General features: G+C 40.5%; 1 long non-coding RNA gene across 2 annotated transcripts; it reads right to left on the bottom strand.

The window, feature by feature from the left end:
- Window positions 1-1,064: 1,064 nt before the first annotated feature.
- Gm34739 lies at window positions 1,065-14,611 on the bottom strand. 2 transcript variants are annotated; one of them, XR_374587.2, is made up of 4 exons: window positions 14,312-14,611; window positions 3,652-3,782; window positions 2,038-2,288; window positions 1,065-1,267 (listed from the first exon to the last, which is right to left on the bottom strand). It is a non-coding gene; the product is annotated as a predicted gene, 34739 (long non-coding RNA). The 2 variants fall into 2 exon arrangements; XR_374586.2 differs by having other exon boundaries at window positions 1,065-2,288.
- Window positions 14,612-26,797: the final 12,186 nt, after the last annotated feature.

Below are 26,797 nucleotides of genomic sequence, written 5' to 3' on the forward strand. Positions count from 1 at the left end.
CTGTCCCGGTGACATGCAGGGCCTGCTTTCTTGAGTGCTGCAGCTAGAGAGCTGCAGGGCTCTCCTATGCTCATGACCCTGTGGGCAGCTTTCCCTGCTGCCAGAGGAGGCGACCATTAACTCTGCACCCATGCCACCCCAAGTCAGGGTCAGATTTCCAACACTCATGCCTTTGGGCCAGCTTAGGGACACCCCAGCCACCAGAACCAGTTCCACTGTGCTGCCTGGGTGAGAGATGGGGCCAGCTCTCCAGAGCACAGCAGCCAGTGAGGGGCAGGGCCCGTTTTACATAGCCCTAGACATCCCCGTGCTTCCTGGAGGCTGCCTCGACCAGGGATGTCTACTGAGCCATGGATATTGACTCCGGCCCTTGCCACTGTGTAGCCAAGAACCCAGACCTTGCCCTCAGTAGCAGCTCGGGTTGGGACCTTACCACGGCCCCAGGTGGTGGGGCTGGGCACTCACAGCAGGCTACTTCTCTCGACCCTCCAGACTTCAGTACCATCTATCTTCATAATGCTCAAGCTGGCCCACTTCTCTTTCTCTCCCATTTGACCACCACAAATATTATGCATTGTGGTAACTCCTACTGCAAGATGGCGACATGGCTGATGGGCCCTTGGGTGGCATCCTCCATCTGTGCCACTTGAAGTGGCAGTAAGCCAGTGTCTAGGGTCCACCTGGGCCATTCTCTGGAGGGCAGGTCTGTGGGTGGCAATGGCAGTTCATGGGTGTCTCTGTCTGTCTTCCTCCTCTCGTGCCACACTGCTTGGATTTGATTTGATTTGATTTTGATTTTTGATTTGTCCTAGGCATAAAACAGCGTTGGCCACCAAGCCAGTCATTAATCTTGGATGGACAAAGGACTGCCATCTGCTCTGCCCCTTATATAAGAAAAATACCACCCAAAAGCTGCCTCTTTGCTCATTGCCATGAGGTAAAAGTTCTTGTTTTTAACTATGCATACCGTGTATTTGTGTGTGTGTGTGAGTGGGGGGGGGGGGGGTAGAGAGAGAGAGAAAAAAGAGAGAGAGGGAGGGGGGGAAGAGAAGGTGCAGGTGCTCTAAGAGAACAGAGGAGGGTTCCAGATCTCCTGGAGGTGGAGTTACAGTCAGCTCTGGGATCTTAATCAGGATGTTAGTCTCACTCGGATGATGTCTTGAATCTAGGGTGCTGTTTCTCATTAAATGCTCTCACCTGGAGATCTGGACACTCAGGTTCAAGGTTGAAGCGTCTCACAAGTTTCTAGCACTGATGATGCCTTGTTCTGTGGGAAGCAGGGATAACAGCTTCTACAATCACAACACCAAGAGCTGTTTCTATAGCACTACTTTATTTAATAAGGGTTTTCCTTGGCAGGAAACCACCAGGAAGCTGACAAATGTAGTTGAAAGCCCAAATCAAATCATTTGCTGAAGAGAGAATCTCTTGTACTAATGGAAGCTTCATCCACCAATCAAAAGCCGATTGGCCAATGAAGTGAGGCAGGAAATAGGAGGTGGGCGTTTCTGCAGAGAGAAGAACTCTGGGATAGAGTCATGCTTCAAGCATTTAACCAGAACTCTGAGGGAGACTGGCACGTGAAACCGAAGGAGAGGTAACTAGCCACATGGCATGGTTTAGACGAGTTTAAACCAGATAACTGAGCTATGAAGTAGCTGAAATGCGTCAAAGCTATTGGCCTGGGCATTTATTAATCTATAAGAAGTCTCAGAGTTGTTATTTCGTAGAAGTTGGGCACGGACAGAAAAGCCCATGGTTACAATTTGCTGCCCGTTACCTGAAATAATATTAACTCTGAAATAAATTTATGACCTTGTTTTTTTATGGCCCCCTTTTAATAACGATAAATTTTTAAAGTAAAAGTCAGTCAAACTGTTTTAGTCCTCTGTAGAAGTGTGTTTCGCCAGAGCTTGCAGCCAGCAAGCTTGCTAGCTCCTTCCCTGCTACTTCCCACGTGTAATTCAGAAGAAAGGAAGGAAAATGGGGGAGCCAGGGGCACTCACAAGTGGGTGGTGGCTAGGCACAGCTCCTTACGTTTGTATGAATACGGTGATGGCCTTAGTCTGGAGCGAAGGCTGCTGAACTTCCTTGTTGAAATCCATATTGACTCCATGTCCCTTTGCTCTCTCCGGACACTTGAGTACCAGACCCCACGAGTGAAATGTTGTGAATTACCCAAGCTCAGGTGTTCGCAACACTGTGCACACTTTGTAAACTGACCCTTGGGGCTTTCCAGCTCAGTCCACTCCATGTCCCAGAGATGAGATATGCAGGCTCTTCCATTTCTGTGGGGAGAAGTAATTAAAGTTCTCTTACATCATCCTCACTAGGTTTAGCTACCTCTGTCATACACACTTTTTAAGAAAACCTACTTTCTACATTCTGAAGTAATTAATATGGAATTAGGGCTATTTGATGTTGGAGGTCATGTGAGGTCAACTGATTAGTTGACTCAAGGATGAGGTAACTTCCTTCTATGGACTTTAGTTGACTTGAACTAATCATATTTAATGGATAAAATCTGACCAATTAAATTTACTAGAACATCATTATCATTTCATCTCTATATTGTTTTATAGAATTGTATGAAATTGTCTTAAATTAGTCTCTAAAGCATCTTTTAGTGGCTATTTCTTTCCAGCACAGTAGGCAAAACGTTCTCCCAGGTTTAAGAGGCAGGGTCAACAACTTTAAAATTGGACTAGCTGTAAATTATGTTGAAAGGCAGTAATTAAAACCATAAAAATTATCATGAATATAATGAATGATGGACAGCGTGTTTTTAAATAACATAAACCATAGAAACCCCAGGAAATGCCAGAAGAAGAAATGGCCAGAACCATACTAACAACTTTGTCCTTGGAACAGAGGCCCCAGGCAGAGAAAGGCAAGAAAAAAAAATCCCCAGAAAGGATATTAACACTTACTATACAGCAAATAAGAAAGTGCCTATGAGTATACTGTAAATGTGTCATCAGAACTTACACATCCTCACACTACTGAGATAGCTCACAGGGTAAAGGCATTTGCTGCCAAGTCTGACAGCTTGAGTTGGATTCCCAAGTCCAGTGTGGTAGAGAACAACTAACTCCTGCACATATGCACTGTGGCACACATGTGCACATGAACACACACACACACACACACACAGAGAGAGAGAGAGAGAGAGAGAGAGAGAGAGAGAGAAAGAGGAGAGAGCAAACATATAAAATATAATAGAAAATTTTAATGATTAGAATATATTTATATAAACTGACTCCACCTAATGTGAAATAGAAATTCTCAATACCCTTAAAGTAGAAGTATTCCAAACATTCTCTGACCCTATAAATAAAAATAAGGAGAATCAAAAAGTGTCTTCTCCAATTGAAAACGTGAAAATTCCCTACTAAGCACCTGGTACAAAGAGAAACACTACACAGAAGTTCATATCCTCTATAACAGTAATAATCACAAAATCAACATGCAAGAATGCTGTGCTCATGGGAAAATTCAAAGCCGTGAGCATTTTTATCAATATAAATGGAAGAACAAAAGTATAGGAATTGAAATGCCAACCCCAAATCATAAAGAAATAGACAATGCAAGCCACAGCAAGAGCAAGAAAGAAAAAAAAAAAAGTAGCAAATAAGAGTGAAAATAAATTACTGGAGCAGGCTTTCTTCTGCAAAGGATAGCTGCTGCCATCACCATAACCATCACCATCATCTTCATCAGGATTTTGTAGCTCAAGAGGTCTTGGAGGCCTCTGCACTGACCACTGATCCTCAATGCTGTTGCTGTGGGTTAAAAAAAAAGTATGTATGACAGAATCAGAGCTGTGACCACAGTGAAATCCAAAATCCTGACAGGCACCAGAGTACCACAGAGAGTGGTAGCTGAAATCCTGCCCAACTTGGGCCAGATAGCCTGCTTCACTGAGAGGGAGATGTGGGTACATGTGATACGGAGCATAGCATCATCCCCGTGCTGACTTTCCTGGGGTTTCTATGGTTTATGTTATTTAAAAACACGCTGTCCATCATTCATTATATTCATGATAATTTTTATGGTTTTAATTACTGCCTTTCAACATAATTTACAGCTAGTCCAATTTTAAAGTTGTTGACCCTGCCTCTTAAACCTGGGAGAACGTTTTCCATCATTTCATTTTTATCATCCCTAGATTTGATTTAAGGGTGCTTTAGTATATCACAGAGGGCTGGGTCTCTTTAGTAAACATGAAACGTGTCTGCATATTGGTGAGTGTAACATGACTGACTCCCACGGGAACACATTATTTTATGCTGATTTGATAGAATCTCATAGTTACATTTTGCCAAGTTGCTGTTTACTTGCTTTTTGAAGTGAGGGGCAGCATATTGTACATGCGGGGCTGTTTGTAATTTCCCTAGTGACTACCTTTAAAGTAACGCCTGTACTCCATATGTAAGACTCTGCCCTTCAGCTTGTCCATTTAAACTCCTGCCCTCTAGCGCTACACAATGTTCAGTGAGTATATTTCTTTCCTTTCCATTTTGTGTTTTATACTCCAATTTGTCAGTTGTACATTTTAAACTTTGTCAGAATTTTATCAGCTCCATGTTAGTTGTTCATCTTTCCCCCTTCAGCTTCAGATCTATGATTACCTATATATAATGATATATATATATATATATATATATATATAATGAATCCATTGGAAACATATGTTGTCTCTGCTATCCAGCACCTGTGCTGAAATGTCTCAATCCTTCTCTTTTAGAAAAACCTTCTCCCTGCCTATCACTGTGGGAGAGCTCATGTGTCCCACACCTTGGGTCTGTTGTATGTCTGAAGCTGTCTTCTGTCTTTGAGGTTGTGTGCACAGATTGCATCTGTGTGGTTTTCAGGGTTACAGATGGTCTCATGATAAAACAGTGAAGTCCAGCTGTTAAAACAGATAGCGCTCTTGAAAGGGGAGCTGGTTGGTTTTCTGCTTCTAATTTTTTTCCTTGCTTCTTTCTTTCTGTCTTTTTTTTCTTTTATCTTTCTTTTAACATGTCTTCTTACTTTTCATCCCCACTGATGTTCAAAGCATGTTTGGAGCCTGGCTCCAACTGCTGTCTTCTTCTGCAGAAGCCCTCAGTTTCCCCAGCCCGCTGACTCTGTTCCCAGCACCAGCCCTCCACTTCTCCACAAGTGGGTGCTCTGGGTCACTAGGACTCATCTCTGCTCTCAGAGCTGGCCCACTCCTGGGGGAGCTTTTCCCTCCTAGGAGTGACTGATTCGCTTCTGTAGCCACTCTTATTTTATTTCTAAAAATTTAGTTGGTAGATCCATAGCACTTATTTATCACATATTTGTTAACATAGGTCCAGTTGCGGTGACTATGTTAGAATAATTCACATATCTATCACACAGAATGCTTGTTATTTCTTCATAGAAGAACATTTTAAGACCTTTTTCCTTTAGGTATTCTGAAATATCCAAGGAATTAATCCTAACTATAGCTACCTTCTTGTTTTATAGAATGCTGGAACTTAGGATTCTTTTCTAATGTGTTTTCTTTATTCATGCACCCAATGGTAAATACTTAGGTTGCTCCACCATCTTGGCCATTGTGAATACTGTAAGATAAACATTCAAGGGCCAACGTTCAAGGCCAGGCATGTCTGTCTCATACTGATTTCCTTTTCTTCGGCTTGATACCCAGTGGCAGCATTGCTGAATCATACAGAGTTCCTTTTGTTTGTTTGTTTGTTTAATTTTCCTTTTTTGCTTTGTTTTGTTCTAAGGTTGAAATCTCTCGAATTCTCCTGCTGTTTAAGGTTGAAGTCTCCTGCTATTCTGTGAACACAGGTTATGAAGAATTGTATTCACTGCTTTTCTGGACCCATATGAGTTTTCGAGAATGTGAGCAGAACGTTGATTTTAGGCAGTCACCAACAACCTGCGAACTCAACCAGGGACAGATAGCACGTTTTTGCTTTAGTGGTTTAGTAGTGTTGGGGACACAGAGGGAGCACTCTGTATGGCAGTGATGGAAATGCTCCCTGGCAGAAGCTAATATTCATGAGCAATAGGGTTTGGTTTTGTTTTGTTTTGTTTTGTTTTGTTTTGTTTTGTTTTTGGCTAAATTTACTTAGTTGTTAATTGAGTGACCTAGCCTTCCTGTCATTGATAATTTATTATCGAACTTAAATACATAATTTGTTCTGTTCATTTGGAAAAAAAAATCCTGAAAGATAAATTGATACAAATCTATGTTATTATAAAAAAAATGTGGTCAATTTTTTTTATTTTTTAACCTGATAACATCTAGAGTGAGGTTAAGTCTTTATTACAGTTTTTTTTTAAAAAGGATACATTGTATAATTATACTTTAACTTTAAAAAATACATATATGTTAAACTCTCCTCTTAAAGCTACTTAGAAGGATGTCATATAAGAAAAAGACACTTGAAAAATTCCAGAGGCTCATGCCAATGATGTGATGAAGCAAAGCTGGCAGAGAAAAGGATGTATCTGATAAAAGAAACCTTGCCAAATAATTCTGGTGTTTATAGTAGACGCTTTACTTCTGCTTAATTGTGGGGCGATATGATGACACAAAACAGAAGGACTCAGAGGACATGAGTCAGCACTACTTACTTCTAGGAAATGCAACTTGCAGTGGCTGCCATCTTTTTATAGAGCAGAACTTGCTGTGGTAGTAGATGTGTTCTGGATTTGAGCTTTTCTAAGGAAAGCCACCAGGGGTAAATGGACTGCATTTAAAATTCTTTATAATACATTATATAGTTGATGTGATTCATGGCTATCATATTAGACACAAAAGAGACATCTGTGGGGCTTAGTTTTGGAGATAGTAAAAGTTAAGAAGAATGAGGTGAAAGTGAAGAATGTATGTTTGTATGTATGTATGTATGTATGTATGTATGTTTGTATGTATGTATGTATGATCTATCATCTATATATCTATCTACCTATCTTTCCATTCATAATCTATTCATTCATTTTGATTATCTATCTATCTATCTATTATCTTTTTCTATATGTTTATTTCTGTAAAAGAAGGGAAGAAAGTGACTACTCTTCAGCTAGGAAAAGAAATGAAGTGTTGCTTCTTACTATTTGGTAAACCCAGGTCTAGTCTCTTACAAACTATAAAAGACCTTCATTTGTTGCCTCTGTTACTTCATACTGAACTATGATATATAAAATCTGTGTTCATTTCCATTCCCTGATAGACACTTCATACTAGTTAAATGCATTCACAGAACATTCCTTGGCAAATCGAATATTTTGAGTACCTAGAAATATATATTCACATTGGTCCAATTATCACATTAATGTATGTTTGTATTTGTCCTAACATAGCCAAAAGCTATGCATAGACTTACTGGCTATATCTGTGCTTCATTGATTTGGAGGGTTGCCTAGAGTTTAGGCTAAGATCTAGAACCCAGACTGACAAAATTTGACCGCCATACTCTCCGCTTATCCGTTTATTAGGTGTGGAACTCTTGGACAGATACTTGAACATCAGTTTTCCATTAATGTTGTTATAAAAGTTTAAAAGACCTCATGTTTCCCCAGTGCATACCATGGTGTTTTGTGCTATCTATTGATATGTTAAATGAAAATGAAGAGTTTGGAAGCTCCCAGTTAATACTAACATTCATGCTACTTTCTCACAAGAGTGTGTTTAAATGCCCATCATATGACAGAAAGCAGAAATGCCCATCAGTTAACTAGATTGGTGCTGGTCTGTCCATCTGTAACTCAGGGGATTTGACATGATTGCACAGATTTTTTTTTCCTCTGCCAACATTGAGGCTTTCAATGCGACCTCTATGAGCAAACAGGAAAACTATGGCTCTAGTTTCACAGTCTTGGGATGGATCTGTTTCCGGAATGTGAATAGGTGCCTAGGTTAGGCTGGTGGAATTCAATATTCTGTTGCTAAGATCTAAGCCTCTTCATGGCATCCTATTTTTAGAGTGCTCAAGAGTGAATCAGAGACCTATGATTAATTATTAATGATTATGAAATAACACTGTTGGATGACAGCAAGTAGAAACTTCTAATACCAGCTGCTTTGAGGATTACTTTTTAACAAACACATGAAAGCTTTTCTGAAGTTATATTTACCTCTTCGAACACTGCTTATTTTGAAATATTTTTTCCCTAAGTGTCTATTGTGCCATCCTCTCTCGGAGAGAAAAGACTGGAATGACAAGCTTTGGAAAATGACACCTACTGCTTTTTCTTTATTACCATGCAGACTAACTTTCTCAAATGAGGAAATGCTTGCTTGACAGCCTGTCAGAATAAAGGAAAACTTTAAACCATTTGTCCTAACAGTACTCTAATGACCTGTAATATTGATCATTGAGGCTGTTTTCTCTAAGTTAGGTGGATAAGAAAATTCAGGAAGGTTAAGTACCAAGCTATACATGGTTGGCACATGATTGTAATCTCAGCTCTGGGGAGAGAGAGAATGCAGAATCCCGGGTTTGATGACAACTTGAGCTATACAGTGAGGCTATATCTTAATAAGCCACATTGTCTTCAATATTTTAAAGGGGATCATGGATTTTCCTAAAAAAAAAAAAAAAAAGACAACGTGACCCAAGGCAAAAAATGAAAGGACCTTTAAGAATATTTTTTCCCCTTTACTTCTGTAGTAAATGCAAGGAACAGACTCTATATTTCAAGATCATTATCCATTGGTAGCCATTTCCACAAAATGCTTATTCACCCACAGTTGATCCTAAAGATGTTTGAAGAGCCCATTCCAAGTATCCATCTTAGTGCGATGCTTAAGGCGTGTCCTTGAGACTTCTTTTGCTTCCAGTTTACTCTGTCACTATTAGGACATAGCCTGTTTATTCTCAGGTGTATATAATATAAAAGGTACCTCAGTTATGACAGCCTGTAAAAACATTATGAGTGTTATTCAAAGCCTTGAGTAAAGCAGTGGGGAGTTCAAGTAGGAGTTACTGTTTGGAAAGAACATGGTGGGACTTCCAAGGCTACCCTATACACAGAATCATAAGTCAAATGCAACTAGAAACTTAAGACACTAATCAAATCCTGATTATGGATGCTATCCCATGATGTAAGAGGCAGTTCCGACAGCCTAGGATATATGATCAAAGTTTAGCTGGTCAGGGAAGGAGGAGAATGAAGACATTTAGTTGGCTTCATGGACAAGGCCTCCATTTCTTTCTGTTTCTAACGTACATACACACATACATACATATGGTCTAAATGTACAGTTCAGGCTAGCATTGTGCTCATATGTAGGCCAGCCTAGCCTCCTGGCTGAGACTTGTGTCAATCCTGCCCCAGCTTGCTGAGTGCTGGGATAATAGGCATAAGCAACCATGTGACTAGGACATGCACCACCATGTCTAGCTTATTACTCTTACTATCTTTTTCACCTCCTCATTCTTCTCTTCTGGCATGTTAGACAGACTTGTATCTTGGCTCTGTAGCCAAGGTTGGTCTTGAATGGTGGAAATTCTGTTTTAGTTTCTCAACTGCTGGGATTCCAGCATGAGTTACCACGCCTGCCTCTGACTCATGGTTTACCCTTCCCACTTCTGCCTTCTTCTCTGTAGTGGCTATGGATGCTCCACAGAGAGGCGATGAATGGTTTTGAAGTCTTTCTTGATGAGATCTTATTTAGCACACTGTGCTGACATACAGTAGGACAGAAGGCCAGTGGTAGATACCAGACAGGAGGGAAGGACAGTCAACAAATTCCAGAACACCAAGAACAGTGAGAGTGGATGGTTTACAAAGAATCAGCAGAAACTATCACATCAGAATGCTCTGAACCAAAAATGCTGAAACGCCTACTGTCTGAGCCCTCCCATCACTCACAACAGAAGTCCCCCATTGAAGGCCAGCCTCTCCTGTGTTCTCTCAATAGCATCATTTCCAGTTTCTTAAGAACTTTACATTCTATGCTGCCTTCTGTCATCCCTTGGTCTCTTCTTGGGGCCATTCATCCTCCTTACGTCTCTTTCATCTTAAGGAACAAAAAACCCTTGTGTAATAATAGCCCAGTCTCTTTTTCTTTGATAGACATTTTGAAAGAGGAGTCTAGGATTTCTGCTTACATTTCTTTTGGTATACAGGGTTAGATATTTAGACAAGGTGAGCAGTTGTTCCAGTCTGGGACCCACTCCTACTTGATCCTCTCAGTTTCTGCTCACTGAGTTCCATTGTTTCCCAAGTCTGTGTCATACAGCCATTCATCTTGAATGGTCTGAGCTATAAATAGCCTTCAGCACAGCATTGGTGTCTTAATACTCCCCGTGTAAGTCCCATTCTCTCCTGTCTTCCTAATCGACTCTTTGTTCAAACTTCTATGATAGCTTCCCCTTGAACTCTCACTCTGGCATCTCCACGGGCTAAGGTTCTAGGCATTAAACCTACATTTAGTTGATGTTGCCTTAGCTATGAACATGAATGTTTATTCATATGAGTGACAAGCCTATGCTAGCATCTTATAGAATATAAAATGCTATACATCTAAAACTAAATGTGTCCTTTTTCTGTACATCTTGTCCTCTTGGGTATTTAACACACTGAGACATCAGGTGCCCATTTTCCCTGGCAGGCACTTGAGCAATCATAGCTCTCCTTGGGTGCTTTTCTGCTGTGTTCCTGATACCCCATTAATCACTGTACGGAGCTGATTTTCTTCTTGCCTTAAGTCTCTCTGCACCTTTCTACTGCTATGACCTTCAGGCTAAAACACACAGTCCCTTATTTGAGCTATTGCGGCTGCTTCTTCATCATGATCTGAAGAACATCTTTCGCCTACAGTCTGTTTCCCACCTGAGAGCTGGTGTGCCAGCTTAATAGCATGATGACCATTGGTGATTGAGAGATCGAGCTATAACATGATTTGTGATTGGTTGCTGTTCCCCAATCTGCCTCTGTTCTTGAGTGAGAGTGAGCTTCTTACATTAAGGGGATCCAAATCTCCCCAAAGTTCTTCTACAGTGCCTTCCAGTACCCAAAACACAACATCTTGGAAATCTCCCCTGCACTTCCCAGAGTCATCTCTATGCACATTATGGCCTGTGAATACTGACAGGCAATGCTGGACTGAAATGAAATTCAAGACTCCACCTATTGGAATTTGATAGCTCTTTTTTGATTTGATAGCCCACAGTGTGCTGCACTCGTAGGTATATATGGTGACTTCACTAACTTACTGTATAATGACCATGAAATATTTTAGATCATGCTGTGTTGTGGAAAAGTTCCTACTGTGTCTTTTAAGCATGGTCCATATGTAACGTCACTGGTTAAACCCTTCTACTATTCTCTCTGCCCCTGGAATATAATTTCTAATCGCATTGGCTGTGAAAGGCAGCTTCAACCTCAGAACCCCTAGAACAGGCAGTTGCCACAGATGCATGATCAATCCACTTCCTTGAAAGTCTACAGTGTTTTTGTGGGGCTAGGGACATTTGCATGTCCTTCTGAAAGGCACTTTGATTAATTTTCACTTGAAAAGAGGGCAGAAGAGGTGGCTCAGAGATCAAAGCACAGTTGCTGCCTTTTCCAGACAGAGGAACTGAATTCAGTTTCCAGCAACCAAATTGGGCAACTCAATAATCATCTATAACTCTAACTCCAGTGAATCTGATGCCCTCCCCAGCCTCCACAGGTAACCCTTAACTAACACACACACACACACACACACACACACACACAGAGAGAGAGAGAGAGAGAGAGAGACCTATGAAAACATAAAATTAGAATCTTTAAACAGGTGAAAGAGGGTGTAATTCCTAAACAGGGGAATGGGAAGGAAAAATTGAGACTCTTACAAAGTGACCACTTCTTCACAGTCCTACAGTCCTCTTCCCTGCCCATTCGGTGGCTTTATGAAAATGTGTGGCTTCTCCCTCCCTACACCAGGGTTAGGAGCAGGCCTTCTCTGTGTCTGATATGCTTTTGCTTTTATACCTGATTACCACCTTGTTCTCTTGCTATGCATAGACTCTCTTCCCTATTAAGGCACACCTAGACATTTAGCTTTTGTTCAGCTTTTTAATTGTCAGATATAAACCTTTTCCTCTCTCTCAACCTACCCACTCTTTCTGTCCACCCATTTTTGACCACTCCCATTCTGTAAATCTTTATTAAGCATCTTTTCCTCAGGAAGCTCCAATAGCTCATATGCTCTGAGTTTCTAAACTGAACTAGATGGCTAATGAATGTAGGGACAGGACAAAAGAAATGAAAAATAATGTTTGGGTAGTAAGTAAAACTGATGAGACTACTCTTAACGACAAACAGTCAGGATGGAAGGAAGTTTGCAGGTAGCAAAAAAACAAAACAAAACAAACAAAAAACCAAAAAAACCCAAACAAACAAACAAAAACCATCTTCTCTTATTCTGAGATTGGAGTGAGCCATTCAAAGACTGATTCATATGCCTAGCATATGAGCTGTCTGGATAACCATTGGTAAATCATTTGTGAAGTGTGATTACAGAACCAGGAGACTACTTAACAGCTCCAAGGCACAGGATAGACTGAAAACAAAACAAAGAACAGAATTTTAAAGATTAGCATATTAGAAAAACTGTATCAGAACAGAAATTTTCTCCTTTCACATTTTGTATGTTATGCAACTTGGAAAAGGAGAGCATTTTTTTTTTTCAAATTCTATTTTGTTCCTGTATCCTGGGAAGAGGTCCATGATGTCCGTAATGTCACGGGAGAAGGGCAGTCGACACAGCTAACATGGAAATGCATGTGCACAAAGTAAGGTTTGATCCTTGCTTGATTTATGACTGTTCTCTAGCTGTCCAATGTGGAACCTTAATTAGCCAATTAAATCTTGCTTCCTTGTCTTTTCTACTTCTAAAAATATTCTTGAGCAGTCTTCAGAGGTGGAGAAAATGCTCCCATCTATTTGTAACAAGACGGGAAACATTATTTAGTAGAAACTCATCTGCACAGAAATTGAGTCAGAGCACAGCCAGATTCCTGGAATCTGCCAGAGATGCCAGAGTTTACTGTCTTCCCTCCATTTCCAATGGGTTTGTAGATAGGATTTTCTGTAGTGTTATTCTCCATCTTTGCACAAGAGGGCAGCAGAAAGGCAGAGAAAACCCCCAGAGAAGCCGATCTGAGGCTCCTAAAGCTTTAATTTTGGGCGTAGTGTTTTCAAAACCATGGTTCAAAAATTAAATCACATTGTATCCTCTTAAAATAACCCCAGTCAGTTCAATTGCCTGTGTCTCTTCAAAAGAAAAATCAGATCTTCTTATAGGTGTGTGTGTTTCAATCCCGAGTTTGTCAGGGCTGTCTGCTCTGCCCAGACTATGTTCCCTGGTTTTCCTGGGGGTGGGGGTGTCACAGTTTGACAAATGAGTATGTTTATTTCCTAGCTCTTTAAAGACAGTTATTCTGAGTATAGTCCAAGTAACGATGCTTCATTTTGATCCATAGAAAGGAATCAGGCTTTTGTTATATACAATTTGAATACAAGATTGATGAAATATAACATTCAGTATTTTGTGGTTATATTTTAGCATGCAATAAAAAAAAACGAGTTAATTTTAATATCGTGAACACAGTGTGTTAAGCTCTGCATGTCTCTGGCTGCAGGCTTCCTGTCCTCACCGGGGCCTTTGTTCTCTCACCCAGAAGTCCCCCAAGCCCCACCCCCATCAGCGCTCAGCTCACTTTTCAGCCCCACCCACTCTTGCCCGAGGAAAATCCCAAGCCACTCTGATCGCAGAGTAGAGGCAGCACCTCCACATAGGCTACCCGGTGCCTGTAGGTTTTTCTGGCCATAAGAGAATCTTGGTCTCTTGTTTACTTCTGTGATGCCCTACAGGCTTCTGTGGAAACTATGCTCTTGATTTTATCTCCAGCACCTAGTACTAGCTACTCAGTAAAGACCCAAATAAAACAGAAAGAATCAGTACTTAGAATCTTTTTCAGCGATTCGGGTAGCAATTAGGCATTAGGAACAGATTTATTTTATTTTATTTTGTTTTATTTTTTTCTAACCTGTGAAGAGGTTAAAGGGTTTGTTTACCCTGCCTGTTTAAGAGTCGGGTGGGAGTTAACTATTTTAGGTTAAAGCAAAAATAATCTCTCAGGGCACTTCATCTCACATCTCAGAGACTTGGTTAAGATGAGTAGACCTTGGGTCTGTGGTTAGTGGGGAGGTGGGGTCAGCAATGGGACTTAATATTGAAGGGAGTTAGAGGCTTAAAACACATAGATTTGCATAGTGTTAAGTGCAGAGGGCATGGACACAACATCTCTGTTGCAGAAACAAACGGAACACAGACCTTGGAGGGATCTTGGCAGAACTCCTCGGTGGAAGCTTTCTGGTTGTTAAGGTGATTCTCTCAAGGGCATCTGCGTTTGCTGGAGGTCATTGCTGCACTCAGCACGGAGGGGAGAGGGGGAGCTGTTTCTAGAGAAGACTCAGCTTGCAGCTAGCCTTCTTAGCATCTTGTTGCTAGGCAACGGCTCCTCTGTGAAAGCTCATCTCTCTCTCTTTAAAGATGGAGTTAGGTCTTGCTGAGGGAAATATAGTTTGGATAAAATTGAACCATATGCAAACACCATTTAGTTCCAGTCCTTAAAACTGCTTTCTCCTACAAGGAAGAGAGATAATTTTTACTGAAAACCCATTACTTAGCAACCACGTACTAACCCCACCCCCACCCCACCCCCTGCCAAGCAATATACTTCTTTTTTAATCCTATTGATTTATTTTTACCTCCCTACCCATATGCCTTTCCAAACGGATTTAATGAGATTCAGGAGGGCATTGTTTGTGATAGTATTTTCCCTAGACTGCTGAATTAATTTCCATTTGAAAAATTACATAGGATCTGCAACTTCCAGCCAGCACATAGTCTTTTGCTTTAAGAGCATGCTATGTTACATAATGAAAAATGCAGTGGGCTGTCAATGTGAAGGAGTAACATGTTAAGAATGTAATTTTAAAAATCGAGTTGTAGACAACATATACTATTTGAATGTAGTTGAAAATCTAGAAAGTACTGCTAGACCTTAAAATTTCAACAGTGAATACAGACTAGTTATTGATTTCAGAGCTACAGATTATCCTTAGGCTCTGAGAGTGTGGGGTATTAACATTTTACCATTTTAAAGTGTTGGCCAGTTCACAGCCAAATTTGCAATTTGCCTTGATTTTCTTGTCACCGACTTTTTCAGAAGCCAATGACCAAATGCTTTCTGTTTTTTTTTTCTCTTGTTTGTTTGTTTGTTTAAGTTCTAAGAAGCTACAATTATAGTGTATCTTGCAATTGTTTTTATGAGAAGCTTTAAATTCTCTGCCAATTATTATTTTGTGATTTACATTGCAACACCTTATGCTCAGTACAAAGCATTTTTTGTGTATTGAGTTTGATTCTGCAAGCCCGACACATGGTTGACAATCAACACCAATCATTTGATTAGAAACTGCGGATGTTCTGATTGCTTGCATACTTTTAGTGATGTTAAAATGGTGTTCATTTGAAAAGTTTCCTAAGGGCATGTGATACAATATAGAAGGGAGGAGAATGGGGTTGGAAATTTTCAAGCTTGAAGACAGGGATAGAAGTGCGGTGGGAGGGGGCCAGGGAAGGGAGGGTAAATCAACCAAAATTAACAATATATGAAAAAGCCATAAGAAAATCTGATAATGGGTAAGCCAATGAAAAAGCCAGGTTTAGAAGAGGTACTCTATGTGTTAGGTGAGTGTACTCACACGTGCTATAGTTTATTATAAAATAATCCCAGTGCCAGGAGTAGGCTACCTCCCCACAAATCCAGATCCCTAAGATCCTACAGACAGTTGACAACACTGCTGGATGTCCACCAGAACAAGTTCTTAAGACCAACACAGGGATTCTCTGTGTAGCCCTGGCTGTCCTGGAACTCATTCTGTAGGCCAGGCTGGCCTCGAACTCAGAAATCCACCTGCATCTGCCTCCCAGGTGCTGGAATCAAAGTCATGCACCACCACTGCCTGACTAAGACCAAGTTCTTAGAGATACTATATGATCTGGTCCCTGGACATAGAGAAATGAAGATGGCTCTGCTGCTTTCTGCTTGCTGGCAAGCCCTCATGGTGCCAGGAAGTGCTAGGCAGGCTACTGAGAGAAACTGTTATCAATAGCCTTACTCAATACATGGCTACTGACTGGTTGGTCAGGATATGGCCACTGCTGCAACAATGCTGGTGGACTATGAGGGTAACGAACTACTTTTGGGTTGGTTTTAAGGCTGAGTATGTAGGAGGGAATTCACACCTTGTACTTTAAAACCTAGTCAAAAGACCATGACTGGAGAGGTTGTGTAAGCCCTCATGGGGAAACTATTTACATTGCTTTGCTAAAAGGATGTGATATGCTGATCAGATTGCCTTTCTAGATAACTGTGTCTATAGCCCTAGACCAGTGCTGTTGACAGCTTTGGTCAGAGAGGCTTCTTTTTACTGTGACTGGCAGTAACTGCGAAGACTCCTGTCAAAGTGCTGACAGTAAGTGATAATAAATGAGCATTCATAAATAAGACATTTGTATCACCTTCTTCAAAAGACTCAGAGAACTTGTAGAAGAAGGAGGAAAAAAGAATGTAGCTGTTGGAGGAAGGAGGAGAGCATAGAATGCTGACTTTGGGGTATATTGTGGTTGTTGCACTCTTGGACTCAGAGAACAAGATTACCTGCCTAAGACTGTGTTCCTCTTCATCTTGTCACTGCACAGAAAATGCTCACAGAACCCTACTACTCTTTGGGGATTTGTATGTAGTTGCTGGCTGATGGGAGAAACAGAGTGTGGTGATTTGAACATGCTTGGCCCATTAGGAGGTCTAGCCTTGTTGGAGGAAGTGTGTTACTGTGTAGGTAGGCTTTGAAGACCTATGCTCAAGGTTTATCTAGTGTGAAAGAGAGTCTCCTTCTGGCTGCCTTTGGATCAAGTTCTAGAACACTCAGCTCCTTCTAGAGCACCATGTCTACATGCTGGCAGACTGCCATGCTTTTCACCATGATGATAATGGGCTGATGATACCTTTGAAACCATAAGCCAGACCCAGTTAAATGTAGGTAGAGGTGTTTGCTATGTGCCTTGGTCATGGTGTATCTTTGTAGCAATGAAAGGCTAAATAAGACAGAGAGACATTTTCTTCAGTGTTGTAGCCACTGGTAAGTTGCCCACAGTCCTGTCAACAAGCCGTCATCTATGTTGTTGTAATCAGCCCCAGTGAAAATCATGGGTGATTTAAAAGAATGAGTATAGATGAGGAGTTAATTGGAGATCAGGAGTGAGAGGGGAACCAAGAGGGTAATGGGTTAGGTATAGTCACTGGAGCATGGTCAGACTCCCAATGGCCAGTCTCTGAAAGAAAACTGAGGCCTTGCTGAAGTGGAATTTTCTGGCTATGTCATGTGATGCAGACTCACATGGTGTTATGCTGAGGCAAGACCCATGGGAGGACATGTGATGTTTGAAGAGAGTATAAATAGGACTCAATGGACAATGACAGGGGCTTGCATAGTTAGCGGTCTACTGCTTTATTGTTCTTGAGTCTTTATCTTCCCTGATGTTCACTTCCTTGAGAGAGGCACAACAAAGTACTGGCATCCTAGATGGACCTGGTCACTCTCACGAAGACTCATACCTGGTAGTTTCTGCTGGCGCATGCTACTGCTGCTGATTCATGTTTAGTATCCTGACACTACTGAACTGGACTGCTGGTATGCTGACAAACAGATTGGAATCATCCCCCAAGGAACTACTTATAAACAGATCCACACCCCCTTGTCCTATTTACTATCTTTTTGCCCCTATCTTTGGATGTAGCTGTTCAGCAGCCATGGATGAACTGGGTATACCGAAAAGGGGTGCTGGAAATGAAAAGGAGCAAGGTGTGAGAGAAGGATGAAGCCAAGACAAAGTTTGTGATCAAGGCTCAAAGTTTAATATTCAGCACTGGGTTTATATAGGGAGAGCCCACAGTCCCCATCCTTTGTTTCAGCTGGATTGAGTTGCAAAGCAAGCTCAGCAGGCCATCAACACCTCAGTGCTCCTGTAGGAAATTGCAGATGTGTTGAGGCCCACTGACTCCAGCTAGGTTGTAAAACTGTTGTAGCTTTGTTCAACCTACTCAAGGCTGGGGGAAGAGCACATTTTAACAGTGGACTAGAAGGAGGGGGTGTGTGAAATATTTGAGAGCCCTTATTCAAAAGTAGGTTTTTAAAAAAAATCTAAACCTACACTTTCCCCACATCCATCACTGCCAGAAGCCATCAACTATGAAGAGCTACACTTCTGCATCCCTATCACAACTTTTAAATTTTAAAAGTTTTCTTCAATGGCTTCCAGTCTAGACATTTTCTTCTTCTTTTCTCTTCTCTTGTTTTCTTTCTCCTTTCTTTCCTTTTTGACGTTAATAGGCGAAAAATTAGTGTTTATACAGAAAAATGATGATGGTGCCAAGAATTTACAGCACAGAGGCCCTGGTCAGAACATCTTGTCTTTATGGTAGAGGTGTTTGCTATGTGCTCAGACCATAACCATTTGTCAGGTTAATTGGGAGATTCCAGCCTTCAGGTCTGAACTATCAGGGAAGTGTGAATCTCCCTCTACAGATTAGTACTTGTTTTGACAGTGGGCAGACAGTCTTCTGGGTGGCAGTGTAGTAAGCTGGGAAATACTCCATTCCTTAAAATTCTTTTTACCAGTTTCAAACTTTGAACTTCTTAGCAACTAGGGAGTTGTTGTAAGCAGCAATTTCTTAGACTTTGGTGAATTATGTTTTTACAATGTAGATTTTAATATTACTCAAGTATGACGAAGACCCCAGATTGGATGCTAGTTGACATCGAAATGACGGCTCATCATTCACAATTCCCACAAGGAGAAGGTGGCAGGGATAGCCAGGAAGCACAGTGAGGGAGAAAGGAAAGAAGTAAACTTCCTTGTTCTCTGTCTGGGAAAGAACAGGTCAAGCGGGGCAAGCTGACTGAGAAATGGCAGTGTGGGCACTTTCCCTGGGCTCTGAAGGATGGAGGATAGATCTAGGGTCTCCCAGTGTGACAGTCCAGAAAGCAGAGGGGCATACTGAAGGTAAAGGCTCACTTTATGTGAAGGAGGCCGGTGGGTGTGGCCTATTAACTGGTAAGCCAATGGATCTTCTGGTGTCAGCAAGACCTCAGATGTCCAGTTATAGGAAATTCAGAAAATTAAAAAGGCATGATTAATCCAAAATTCATTACTCTTGCCAATATTTTTGTAGAGTATATATGAACAGTACAGCAGTTATTCCATAAAATACACAGGAAAATAAAATTCAGACAGATCCAATTAACAGGCATTGAAAATACAAATGTTGCACCAGGAAAATGATGCTTATAAAGTTATGACAAGAATTCGCCACACTGTAAAATACCTTCTCTTTCATTGACTGGTAAGGAAACTAGTCCTGATTTGCTGGTTAAAAAGAACCATGTCAGCACAAAATATTATGCCTCTTGCTAAGGCATCAGCTGTTTCATGATATGAATAATACCTATTATGCCCAAACTGGAATGTATAATTCAAAATAGCAGCACATGATTTTAAAACTGGATGATCGTACTCTGGGATTTTCCTGGCCATTTTCTTTTCCAAGGAGGCCGTGCCAAGGTGAGTTTCAAAGTGAGCTTTTATTTCTAAGTACCCACTATTTGGTCAGCTGAGATGTCAAGAAAGAGCATCATGCAGGCTGAGGAAGCCTGTCAAGTTACAACTTCTATTTCATCTCTTCAGACTTTAAAACATAGTAAGAAAAAAATGGCAAATGGAAGATGTACATTTTCATGAAGATATAACCGTATATATTCATAATTAAAGTAAAATGTGGGACTATACAAATGGCCACATTAATATAAAGAGAACTAGTTTTATTGTTTTACTCTAATTCCCAATTTACATAACTTACCTGTCTACGATGACTTTATTTTTCATTTTGACATTACTTTTCCATTTTTTTCTAAATAACACATAATACCTCCTATCAACTACAGATACAGTCTGAGAAATGCTGAAAATGAATATGACTTTTTGAACTAAAGACAGTTATTGTGTATATAAGATACTTAAAATTCATGTATTCAGTTTCTCGGGCTGTTTAGTGTTGTACTATATACATAAAACATGCCAATTTTCTAAAGTGTAGCTAGAAAAATGCAGGACTTATGCTGTTCATAATAATTTCACTTACAGTAGATCTGCAGTGAACATATTACAAAACAAATGTGACTTTTACTGTGCTTATTCCTGTGACAGAGTAGACCTCTGCTGATCTCAGTGCATCTTTGTGCTCTCCTGGTGACCTTCTCTTCCTTATTCCGGGCAGTGTAATTAAAAGTGAAAATAATTTAAGTCTTTTCATGGATTTATGTGGATTTATGTCCTGTTACTAGTTGAGGTATTAACAAAGCATTTCACTGAAATTTATTGTTCATGAAGGCGAAAGCTGGTGACAATGTTGTTCTTGTCCTTGGGGTGGGAATCTCATTTGGGGTGGGAATGCACTTGGGGGCGGGTGGATTTGGAACTGTAGGTCTTTCAACCCTGTGCCTTGCCCTTCAGAGTTACAGGTTTGAAAGTGATTCTTCAGGGGAGTTTCAGTAAAGGACCATTAGAATAACAGTGTTGCAAATGCAGGTAAGTTCCAAGAAAGTACAATGCTTTAGAGATAGTCTTTAAACTGAAATGCAGCGATTGTCAAGTGAATAGCAGTAGTTTGTAGCCTCCTATTATGACAACCTAGAAGTCGATTTGTTTTTGAAACTGAATATATAACATTACTAATGCAAATGCTTGATTTGTCATGGCAGCAATGGAAATGCCACGCCTGTGTATCTCCTACTAATGCAAATACAGACTCCGGCTGTGGCACAAGTTGGCTTTGTCATGGTGCTTTGATATTGTTTGGTCTGAGTTAATAATGACCAGGGAAATATGCTTTAATACAGAGGCTATTTCAATTTGTCCTATTAAAGCCACCAGGGGGACCGAATGCCATTGGTAAGATTTTCAGATAACCCAATTACAGATGAGGTGACTCAGCAGAGGTGCCAAAACCAAGCACAGATCTGAACTAGATGACAACCTGCCTGCAACAGCTCTCAAAGTGCTTCGTGACTATTTGGAGCTATTTGGGTTGCTATGTAAATTATCTCACCCAGCATGCTCAGGGAGTTACTGTGCCGCAACATCATAGATCAAAAGCAGTGTGAGTTGTTATTCTATTGAACTTCAAAGACATCAAAAATCATGACGTGAAGTGAAAAGCATTTTATATTCAATTTCAGCAGGCCTTTAACAATGTCAGCCATGCAGCCTTGAGTAAGCTAGCAGATTCTTGCTTAAAAGGTCTCCAACCAGTTTTCACTGCAGCCTCTGCCGACTTTCTGTTCATGTGAACAGACAAAAAGACGGGAATTGTCACAATCCAGGGTTGAAATTTAACCTAGTGCTAAAATCTGAGAGGAATTATCAGTAACTCAAAGAACCACAGGAAGAGCTGCTAAGTATAGGGAATAGACTCCTGACCTCATGCTGTTGTATGTGTTTGAAAGGAGAAGAGAAATGGTTTTGTTTCTATGTCATGTCTGTTGTCACCCTTGCCCTGAAGACATGAACAATTCAAAGACTGAACTAACAGACACTTGGGGAAAGCTGACATGTTTTGATATCTTTTCCATTGGGCATATGTGTACACACACACACAAATACACACACATAAACACACATATGCACACACATGAGAGAAAGAGGGGAGCAGGGAGGGGGGAGATTGAGAGAGAGAGAGAAAGGAGAGAAAAAGAGAGAGAGGAGAGAGAGAAAAGAGTACAGAAGTTGCAGCATTTGGAAGGACATCAGGTAGAAGAGGGTGGTGGTCTATTTATTGGAAGTAGCAGGATGAAACTGAAAATTATGGTACTCACAGGTCAAGTGCATAGCGGTTCCTAGAGTTGAGGGCATCAGGTTTTGTTTGTTTGCTTGTTTGCTTGCTTGGTTTGTGTGTGTGTGTGTGTGTGTGTGCGTGTGATTTCCGTTGTTCTCAGCTGTAGCATTAAAATAAAAAAAAATACTGGAGAGCCAGAGACAGTGGTAGTTTTAGGTCACACTTTTGTGCAGAGGAACCCTGTGGGTTAAATGCTATTCATTTTCATTTAGAGTCGAGCTAAGAGCATGCTTATTAGTTACACCACTGTAGGTCATGGAGACTGACTCAGGGCAAGAGGTAAAGTTAATTTATCTACTAAATGTCTGCTATCAACAAGAGTTCATAACCTGGACTGGACAGGAATCTATCATGGTGACTATGAAAAATTGAGGGAAGGTAGTCCTAAGAATACTATCTTACAAAAATAAAATAAAATAAAAAAGAGTGACATCGGATATGCTGGATTTTAGAGAGGACAAGGAAGGCTTCAGCTGCTGGATAGACAATAGGGTAAAATGAAAAAGGAGATTTAAAGAATAAAAGGGGATTATAAGGAACAAAAATTATCCAAATCAGAACTCACATGGAATGCATAAAATATTTAATAATGCTAAAGTAGATTGTGTAATATGAATAATGAGTAGCTTTCTTAGAGTGCAAAGCAAAAGGCAGACCAGTAAAATAGGGACAGAGAAAGATCATAGAAAAGAGATTTCAAAAAGAGAAAGTCAATCTCAAAGCCACATACTCAGAGGTACTGTCCAGAGCCTTAGTCACAGGAGGGCTTGATGAAAACATTCTGGCCTAAGAGAAGCTTGAGAGACTCCCAAATAAATAGAGGTCATTTTTATTGCTACTATTTGTCCACCAGAAGGAGACAGTAAAACTCTATGGCCGAAGAATCTGCACATGCTGGGTACAGGACATGGAGAAATCAAGCTGGAACTGAGCCAAAAGCACTCATAGAACCGGAAGGTACCATGAAATCCGCAGTTCTTCTCAGGTGAGAACCCTGTGAAGCACAATACCACCCTGCCGTGCTGCTTTCGAAATGGATTTAAGGCCTCCTGTCTGATCAGAAAGCTAGGAAGGTCACAGATCATCCAGAGGAAGCTAACACTGTTCCTCTGCTTTGCTAAAGGCACATGGTATCAACTTACCTTCTAAATAAGGCTGTTAATACCCGTGCCTTAGGGCTGCTCTTAGCCTTGGTCAGAGAAACGTCTGTTTGCAGCTGGTGATGGTTAATGCAGAGATTCATAACTGGACCGAAATGCTTCAGAATCCGTGACTGTTCAGTGTTCAGCCTTAAATAGGAATCTTATATCCACCTCTTTCAAGGCTCAGGGAACATCATGAAAGACTAGGTAGAAGGAATACAAGAACCGGAAGATGGAAAGACTCCTGTGCGATGCTGTCTTTTGGATGTGGTGTGGTTATAGTACTTATGCATTCACAGCAGTGATGACTGCCTGAACAAGATGGGGTGTGGATCACCTTTTCGTCATGGGTAAAGAGGTGGCTTGGAAGTCCTCACCCCTCTCTGAGAAGTTGTAAGCAGTTAGTTGTTGCTGGTAGACTGAAAGTCATATTCCTCAATGGTGTAGCCACTGGTAAGTTGTCCTTACCTCCCTATACATGTAAATATGTATGTATGTATGTATGTATGTATGTATGTATGTATGTATGTATGTATGTAGATACATGTAAATGCTGATGACCCTAATTAAATGCATTGGGATAAACTTATTATTTCTGTGGAATTTGCAGCATTCGATGGCATCTTCTTTAGAAGGGCTCCTGTAGCCACACCAGTTCTGAAGCAGTCTGTCTTTGTTAAATCTGTGTGTTGAGAATTTGTTGCCATGAGAGAGATGCCTCATTTATCTGTGCTTTAGATTATTGGCATGTAACAAGAGAGAGAATTTGTAGTACCTACTTCATAGGATAAGGATTCTAAAAGCAAATACATATAGGTATTTGCTACTGTTCTTTCCAGACTTTAAAATGACACAGCAGGTTATATATCATTCTTGTGTGTAAATCACAGTAAAAAGAATTAGACCAACCACCGGGCGGTGGTGGTGCATGCCTTTAATCCCAGCACTTGGGAGGCAGAGGCAGGTGGATTTCTGAGTTCGAGGCCAGCCTGGTCTACAAAGTGAGTTCCAGGACAGCCAGGGCTACACAGAGAAACCCTGTCTCAAAACAAAAACAAAAACAAAAACAAAAAACAAAAAACAAAAAACAAAAACAAAAACAACAAAAAAAGAAGACTTAGACCAACCAAAACTTCTCTAGTGTAAGCAGAACATAGTCACATGATTGAGAATATGAGCTCGACAGGCTGAATTCTCTGTCTCCTTTCTTATAGTGTGAATCTGGAAAAGTTATTGGATCTCTTTTACCTTATAGAATGAAAAAAAAACCCACACAATATTTAATATACAATTAGGAGACTCCTCTGTTCTCCTTTATCTTACCCATTTAAAGTTCTCCCTAGCCAGAGACTGATAATGACCACTGACTATCCTATAACAGAGTTCAGAATAGCTCACAAGTGCCTAACTTAGGACATGAAAACCTGAGTTTTAAGAAATGCACTATTTATATTTTGGCGATAAGCCTTCCAAAAGCAGTATGTAAACTAACAAGACATTTCAGTTCTGACAATCACATTTCAAGCACTAAAGAACCACTGTTGCCTCTTGACCAACTTATTGGACAGGGCTGTTCTAGAGCCATGCATGCCTACATGGAAGAAGAATCAAGAGGAGAGTCTCTAACTCATACTCTCTCTCCCTCTCTCTAAATGGTGACCATTTTTCATCTTTCTTGTTTCACATACTCACTGAAAATTTCCAAAAGCAGGAATTCTTGTGACGTCAGATTTACACTGTCAGATGACGGTATGAAAATGTGTTATTTTATCTCATGCTTTAGATGATCAACTACAGTGATTAAAAAGAACTTGATCAGTGCACAGATTTGCACATTGGCTTTCCTAAGAGAAATCATGCAATAGTGGATGGTGGTTGGAAACCTATAGTTTAAGCCATTCATTCTATTGATCACTTTTTTTTTAAGTACTTTAAACTCAAACTCAGCCATGTTCAGAAGCTCTCCTGAGCTTGAGAGCCACCTTGAACTTCTGATCCCTTTTTATTAGACAGCAATGTTTACCGAAGTGATTATTAAAATCAACAAAAAATACAAAGCTATGGCAACCAGAATTTAGTGCTTTTAGATGCCTGTGTTGGTTGTCTCTACCCTATGGCTATAACTTAGTCATGCAGTATTTCTTGTAGGATCTTAATGGACATCTGAAACTTGCCCAGCCCTTCCTGAGTTACTGCTAAATATTAGGCATCAGAATTTTGATTTATGGACTTATGACTGATTACGCAGTTAACAACAACAATTTAGCTAAAGAAAGGAATTAATAAAGTACCTTTTAAAATGTTTTTAATGCTTAATCCGGGTTTGAACATGAAAACAAAATAGTCTTTTGCCACAGACCGGGCCCAGTCAGCCCCCCTCAATCCGTGGGAATCAGGGTCTCGGACAGATGGGCATAGAGTCGGTGAGAATGGGGTGACAAGCAGACTCGACATAAGGGAGTGTGGTATCTGAATGTAATTTGTCAAAGTGAGCATCAGACTTTTTATACAGAAGAAAATAGGGAAGTTAGGTGACACACCTCGAGGTGCAATGAGGTTATCAGATGCTTAATGACTCTTACACAAAACAGAGGAATGGAAACAGGAAGGACTGGCAGGAACCAGCTGGGATAAAATTCAATGTTAACAACTGGGATCAAAAGCAGCCCCACCTAAGGTCAGTTTAATTTTAGAAGTCAGGGGCAAGGGCTTCATGCCCTTGCCATAGTTCCTATTCTAGTTTATTGTATAGTCCACCTTTCCCCTAGGCCATTGTAAATTCCTGTGTAAGAGTGTAACTCAGCTACCTATAGTTCTAAGTATCTACTCTGGTTCCTCCTTAGATCACAAACTTCCTTCTTCCTAGATAATGGTAATTTCCTGCATATAGGAGTAGTTTGCCCTGAGATTTCTAACTCTATGTGGTAGATAGTAATGCCTGATTTCTTTCACTATCTCTCTTACAATACTAGAGGCAATTCTGAATGTCACTGAATAGGCAACATTCTTACTGAATTCAAAGCCCATGGTTGGCTCAAGGATTGCCTAGAATCTAACTTAGCTATATGTCAAATAGAGGCACTTATAATAAAGCAATATTAAGGGAAAACACACAGATCCATTTACCAACTAAAGCAAGGATATTGGAGCATTCATTATACAGGTTGTCCACGGTTCCAGGAGACTAAGTTTCCGTGAACTTTTCTCCTCAGGACAGTGCCCAGGTTTTTGGGGCCTGTCATGCATGTCACTACTGGAGTGGATGTAGCAGCCTTTTAACTTTGAAAAATATCTTATTCCCTCTAATTATATCCATTTAGTAAAAACAGGAAAAGTAATTCAAGATAGATGATATTTTCTACCTATTTGTAGACTTATTACATGTTCTATGGTAATAGAAACTCTGGTTTCTGATTATTTTCGGGTTATTTTAGACGAAAGGTACAAGAGACAGATACTCTACTCTGGCTCAGTATGGCAAGTGTCCTCCGGAATGCCAATGCTAATTGATTATTAGTGGCTGCAGGATGGTTTTACCAGGAAGAACTGTGAGCTATGGAGTAGTTCTCGAGGAAGGATCAACTGCAGATGTCAGTAAGATTCTCAGAGAGTGTGGGTGCCAATGAACACCCTAACCTCTCATTAAGCCCAAGCCCC

This window comes from Mus musculus, chromosome 2, assembly GCF_000001635.26.
Source record: "Mus musculus strain C57BL/6J chromosome 2, GRCm38.p6 C57BL/6J".
NCBI classification, from domain to species: Eukaryota; Metazoa; Chordata; class Mammalia; order Rodentia; family Muridae; genus Mus; species Mus musculus.